This window comes from Wolffia australiana, chromosome 4 (genome assembly GCF_029677425.1).
Source record: "Wolffia australiana isolate 7733 chromosome 4, ASM2967742v1".
Classification (NCBI taxonomy): domain Eukaryota; kingdom Viridiplantae; phylum Streptophyta; class Magnoliopsida; order Alismatales; family Araceae; genus Wolffia; species Wolffia australiana.
The window spans coordinates 19,421,885-19,428,432 of record NC_135838.1 but is presented as its reverse complement, the minus strand read 5'-3'; the positions used below and the strand labels follow the sequence as shown (position 1 = coordinate 19,428,432).

The 6,548-nt window shown below is 43.3% G+C and overlaps 1 long non-coding RNA gene across 2 annotated transcripts; it reads left to right on the top strand.

Moving 5' to 3' along the window:
• The first annotated feature begins 1,634 nt into the window (after window positions 1–1,634).
• Window positions 1,635–4,599, top strand: LOC144702263 (uncharacterized). Of its 2 annotated transcripts, XR_013581217.1 has the most exons (3): window positions 1,635–2,496; window positions 3,355–3,500; window positions 3,610–4,599. It is a non-coding gene; the product is annotated as an uncharacterized LOC144702263 (long non-coding RNA). The 2 variants fall into 2 exon arrangements; XR_013581216.1 differs by lacking the exon at window positions 3,610–4,599 and having other exon boundaries at window positions 3,355–3,598.
• Window positions 4,600–6,548: the final 1,949 nt, after the last annotated feature.

The window sequence follows — 6,548 nt, the reverse complement described above, 5'->3', positions numbered from 1 at the left end:
AATGTTATGGGGTTTTATTGCAATTGTTTAATATATATTTTTAATGTTTTTCGGAGAAACCAGAGGAGAGAGAGTGCGCAAGGGGCATGTACACAATTACTTTTGGGCGGCATCCAGCAGCAATTCCAGGCTTTTTAAGGACTTTTTTGCAAAAAAGAGGATTCAAAATGTGCCAGCCAATGAGAGAGCGACACATCATGGCATGTTTAAAAACAAAATGAATAAATAAATCAATTTAAATCCAATGGATTAAATTGGTTTAAAATTGATTTATTAATAACTTTTGATCCTGAAGTCCGATTGAGATGATTTTTTTAAGGATCTGTTCGTCTTGATCCCCTCTTTGTATCTGTATGGTTGGATAAAATTAATTACTAAATGAGGGTAAAATAGGGATTTTTACCATGTAACCTAGGTATAAAAGCTAAATTTCGAGAGGGGGAGCTCATTCTTGATGGTTCTCTATCACAGCTGCAAGACAAAGAGGAGCCCCAGCCTGGATCAACCTGTTTGGTGCATTTCCCTTCATTGTATTTGAATTTTTGTGCATTTTGAATGAAATTAGTTCAATTTCTTGTTTGTTCTTCTTGATTGTGATCTGAAATTTTAAATCGCTTGGCTTGAGCGGCATGTGCAAGCCCTGATTAGGATTGAGAGGAGAAATTGAGAGATTTGACTAGATATTCAACTGCATTCCCAAAGAAAACTCTAAAAAACTTTAAATTCTAGGGTATTAAACATTTGTTTTCTTTATTTATTATCTAATATTGCAGTCAGTTCTGAATTATCAAATCTACAAAAAAACAAACCAACCAAATCAAAACTTTCTTCTTAATCCCTCAAAAGTGAATTCCTTGATCCTCACATTTGGTTCAATTAATTCAACTTAGAGTTTCCAAATTTCTTCTACTTTTCTCATCTCTCCTACCTCCCTCTCTAAATTCCCTTTCTAATTGGGTTAATTTGATCTTCATTGAAGATCAAGTTAGTCCTAATTATTAAAAAATCATCGAATTGAACTCCTTACTAGCCTCCCTTGGAAGATACCTCCACTCATCATTGTACATCTTAAGTGAGGTTTTATAAATTTTATTGTATAAGCTTAAATTGACAACGACAAGGGTTTAAAATTGCATAAATTTTGCCCCTATTTTGGCTTATCAACTATCTTCAACATCAAACGATTGTAATTGCAGTGAAACCAGTCGAGAGTCCTTAACCATGGAACTCCTAGAACCATGTCAAGATTACCTAGTGGGAGTGGCAAAAGGTTCTGTTCGAAGGAAAATTGGTGCAAATTTATTGATGGTGGACCATCCAGAAGACACGGGTCAGGTTTGCCAGCAGCCGCATCATGGAACCCCAGCCGACGCGAAGGGCCTGAGTACACGGCGTGACAACTGTCCCCCCCTTTATTTTCAGTTTTCGTCATCATGCATAGTTATGGGCCTTCGTGTTTGGGCTCTACGATCTTTCTGTTTATTTTTGTTTATGTAATTTGTTTTATTAGGCCATTAGGGGAAAGGCCATCCTTGGGCTAGTCCCTTAATGGGCCCATTAGAGAAACCACCCCTACTTAGTGGAATGGCCTGCCATAACTGGACTAGGACCTCTTCATTTTGATTTTTCAACGGTTGAATTCTCCTCTCTTGTATGTGGGTACCAAATCTGGATCTGGAGAACGCCGTCAGTAGTTAGAAGTCTTGTTCCAGGTTGGAAATTGAGTTCGATGATGCTGCCAATAGTCTGAACACGACCAGGAGAAAAGTCTTGTTGTTGGAGGAGTTCGATCGACCCGACGTCGATCATCCAATTGAAAGGTCTACCGCAGAATTTGTCCATCGACTGCCATCGCCTGGTGAAGAATCGAGATTTTGTTGATCGACGCCATATTTTTCCTTTCACTTTGTCTGTTCGGGAAGCATCCAACAGCGAGTTGTCCAGCCCTACGTTCTTTAGATCCCCTCGAATGTCGATCTTCGACGTCCTAAACTCTCAAAATCCAACATTGATCAGGGTATCTGACTTTGTTCTCGCGAATCATTCTCAGTTTCGTGAAGAAACTCTGTCGTCGCCATCTGATCACCGTCGTCCTGCGATCTGCCGACTGAGCGGTGAGCTTTTAATCTCCGGGGATAACTGTTGTTCGTGCCACCACGTGAGACCATCCATCATCTCACTTGGCTCCAAGAGCTCTCCTCCAACCTTTGATCGACGATCAACCTCTGCTAGGATTCCGCCGTCCAAGTGCCAAATCCCAATTGCTGAATTGGAAGGTCCACGACGGTGCTCGTTGGTCTACCTGTTGTGTTAAATTGAGGAGAATTTACTCTTCCAAACAATTCCCGTGGGCCCTACCAGCGGAATCAATACTGCATCGACTGAAATCCAAATCGACTTGGTGTGGTAATCTCGTATGATCAACCGTGATTGTGTGTCCGATTTTCGTGCCAACACGTTCACCGCCGAATGATTTCTCATCTTTGGACATCCCAGGTATCTTGTCTTTGTACCGGAGCTTGCGCACAGATATTTCCCTCCGACGACCCTTTTTCTTTTCAGCTTAATTATCTTTTTCAGTGCCGTCTCTTTCGCTATTGAGGGATCCATTGTAGGTCTAGGCACCTTCCATCTATGAGGGTAGGAATTTCGCTCTTAATATTGGTCTTCGTTCACATATAGGCATTGATTGCCTCCCTGATACATTGTGTTCCAACGGATCAATCGGGCCATCGGGAGCCTACGGGTCCCTAGACCCCTAGCGTTATCTCCTGACTTTTGTCCTAAATCGGTAGCAATTAAACTACTTCTCGTTATTATTCAAGTGGCATCACTCTTCCCCGACATCGCATACGACTATTCCCTGTGGTGTAATCCAATCCGACGACTACGTCAAATTGTTTTACATCATTTATTGGAACGTTTGTGAAGAGGCCTGTTGTGTGTCCACATGACCCATCCTCCAACATTATGTAAACCTTGTGGTACAGATCAATCAGTATATATTTGTTCCGTGCAAAATTTGGACAAATAAAGTTTCTGGTGGCACCCCCATCAGTTAGTACTCTGCTTTGTTTTGATGAACAAGACCCCATAACCTGATAGAACCGTTGTATCTAATTGCATAGCCATGAGTGCTCCTCTGTATATTGGACTTCCATCTAACTGCGTGAAATCCTCTTCTGCCATCGGTTGAATTTCTTTGTCTTCCTCTTCCTAAAGCATGTATTTACTTACTCTCTTCTAACATTTATGCCCCGTTACAAATACTTCCTTGCAGTGGTAGCATAATTCCTTCTTTTTTCTTTGCAAGAATTCTTCTGATGACAATCGGGCCAACCTTCTTTTTTCTAGACGAACCATTTGATCTCCCTTGCGATGGAGCGGGAGATTTCCCTCCATCAAGAATGACGCCAAAACCCATGCCGTCGCCGGCGACCGCCGGCTCGAACACCACCAGATCGACACACCAAGGAGAAGGCGTAGACACGCCCGTGCTCGTAAGTTTCAAGATGTTTCGGGCCATATCCATTCACAAGGCCCTGCGTTTCGACCCCTTCTTTCTATTTTCATCTATGTTTTTTTTTCTTTTGTTTTGGGTTTTTTCAGGGGCCCCTAAGTCTAATGGGCCCCCCTTGTTGGACCTCTTTCACGGGGCCCATTACCATCCCCAAGTAACGGATCGAGTGCGCGCCCTAATTCCTGGGTCAAGTTTCAAAAGTCAAAGTCCTATTTTTGAAAAGGGGCCCCACCACTCCACGTTCGCATGAGAGAGAGAAGATGGAAAAAGGAGGAAGAGGGAGAGGGAAAGTTGCCGGCGCCGGCGCCGGCGCTGCCCGTGCCCACCCGCGCCGCCCCGCGTCGCCCCATGCCTGCCCGCGCCGCTTCGAGCCGAGGTTGCTATCCACGCCCCCCCGTGCCGCTCCGAGCTGAGGTCGCTGTCGGCACCGCCCCGCGCAGCTCCGAGCCGAGGCCACCGCCGGTGCTGCCTCGCGCCGCCCTGCGCCGCTCTGAGCCAAGGCCGTTGCTGGCGCTTCCCTGCGCCGCTCTGAGCCGAGGCCGTCGCCGGAGCCGCCCTGCGCTGCCCTGTGCCATTCCGAGCGGAGGCCGTCGCCGGAGGCGCCCCATGCCGCCCCGCGCCACCGCTAGAGGCCACCGCCATCACGCCAGTTTTCGCGCCCACCGGACACTGCTGCTCACGTCGCCGCCACCTGCGTCGCCGTCACCCGTGTCGCCGACGCGCCGCCACAGCACCGCCTCGCCGTCTGCGCTGTCACCGCTCACACCGCAAACATGCTCCGAGCCTCAGGATGCCGCCGCTGCCACGCCTCGCGCCTCCCACAAGTGCCGCCGCTGCTCTAGCCGTCGTTCACGTCGCCGTCATCGCCGCCGTTGCCTGCATCGCCGACACACCGCTGCAGTGCCGCCTCGCCATCCGCGCTGTCGCCGCTTGATAACACCCTAATTTCGGTCTTTATTTCAAGCAATTTAGCACAATTTTATGCATTTAACAAGAATTAAAAGGGGTTGTTATCAAATATTAACATGAAAATAATGTTTTCAAGTGATTTTTGATTTTTCCCTAATTTTCAGTTAATTTATGAATTTTGAGGGATTTTTTTGAGCTTGAAATAATAATTTTTAAATGAAAATGCCAGGTTTACAATTTAACTTTGAGGTCAATTATTATGGGGATTAATTATAGGATTTTCTTGAATTTTCTGGAATTTTTGGGATTTTTAATTGATTTTTTGTGATTTATTTAAGTGAGAAATAAAATTTAAAGAGGAAAGGGATATATTTATAAGGAGAAAACAAGTTTTAAAGCAAATTTTACTCGAAATTACAAGTTGCAATTATGTGCCTAAAAACAGCTCTCGTTAGTGGCATAGACATATTATGTAAAAACGGAAGGGATTTAATTGAAATTAGCTTGGCATTTTTGTGATTTCAGGAAAAAATTAGAGGAGAGAGAGTGTGGAAGGGCACATACACAAATACTTTTGGGCAGCGTCCAACAGCAATTCCACGCTTTATAAAGGACTTTTGTGCAAAATAGCCAGACAGTTTTTTCGACCGTCGACATGGCCTCATCGCAGCCGTCTCATGAGAATCCGATGGCAATGGTGATGGCGGCCACCGGACTGTAAGTTCATCGCCCGCGCAGTGCATACAAAGCGAATGCACGGGCGGTGACGTGGATTGTTTTTATTCGTCATTGCTGTGAGAAACGCATGCTATATGCGTTTTAAATTTATAAATCCAGTTTTGTTGATATTTTTTTCTTTTTTCTTTGTTTTCATTTTCGCCCGGGGGGTACATGATCAAACCTGAAAAAGGAATTCAAAATGCGGCCGCCACTAAGAGGACGACACATCACTGCGTGTTTAGAAAGAAATTAATAAATAAATGAATTTAAATCCAATGGCTAAAATTGGTTTAAATTCATTTATTAATAACTTTTGATCATGAAGTCTGATTGGGATGATTTTTATGGATTTGATCATCTTGATCCCCTCTTTCTATCTATATGGATAGAATAAAGAAGCTTGGGACTTCCACGGTAACCTTCTTATTAACTTCCGTTGGATCATTCAGATCAAGCCTACATTGATGGATAAAAATTAATGACTAATTAGGGGTAAAATGGTAATTTTTACCATTTAACCGAAGTATAAAAGCCAAATTTCGAGAGGAGGGGGTCATTCTTGATGGTTCTCTATCACAGCTGCAAGACAGAGAGGAGTTCCGCTTGGATCAACCTGTTTGGTACTTGAATTTTTGTATTTGAATTTTCGGTGTATTTTGGATGTTGTTAGTTGAATCTCTTAATCGCTCATGTTGATTTCTGTCTGAACTTCTAAACCGCTTGGCTTGAGCGGCATGTACAAGCTCTGACTAGGATTGAGAGAATAAATTGAGAGATTTACCTGGCTATTCAAGTGCATATCAAGAAAACTATAAAAAAATTCATAAAAGGGTTAATTTTCTAAGAAATTAAATTTCGCATTTCATTATCCAATAGAGTAGTCATTCCTAAATTATCAAAACTACAGAGCGAACCAAAACAAATCTAAATTTTCTTCTTAATCTCTATAATTGAATTGATTGATCCTTTCAATTGGATCAATTAGTTCAATTTAGAGCCCCTTATTTCTTCTACTTCTCTCATTTATTCTACCCCCCTTTCTAAATTTCTTCTCTAATTAGGGTAATTTGATCTCTCTTGAAGATTAAGTTAACCCCAATTAGGTTCAAATTATTCAAGAAGAACATCAATTGAATTCCTTACTAGCTTCACTTGGACGATAATGGTACTTATCACTGCACATCTTAAGTAGGGTTTTTACAAATTTTATTGTATAAGCTAAAATTGACAATGACGAGGGTTTAAAATTTTATAAAATTCACCCCTATTTTTGGCTTATCATCGCTCACGCCACCAACACGCCCTACGCCTCCGGCAAGTGCTGCCATCGCTTGCACCGTCGTGTCGCCACTCAAGCCGCCTCTTGCGCCGCCGTCGTCCCCGCCTTCACTCGTGCCAC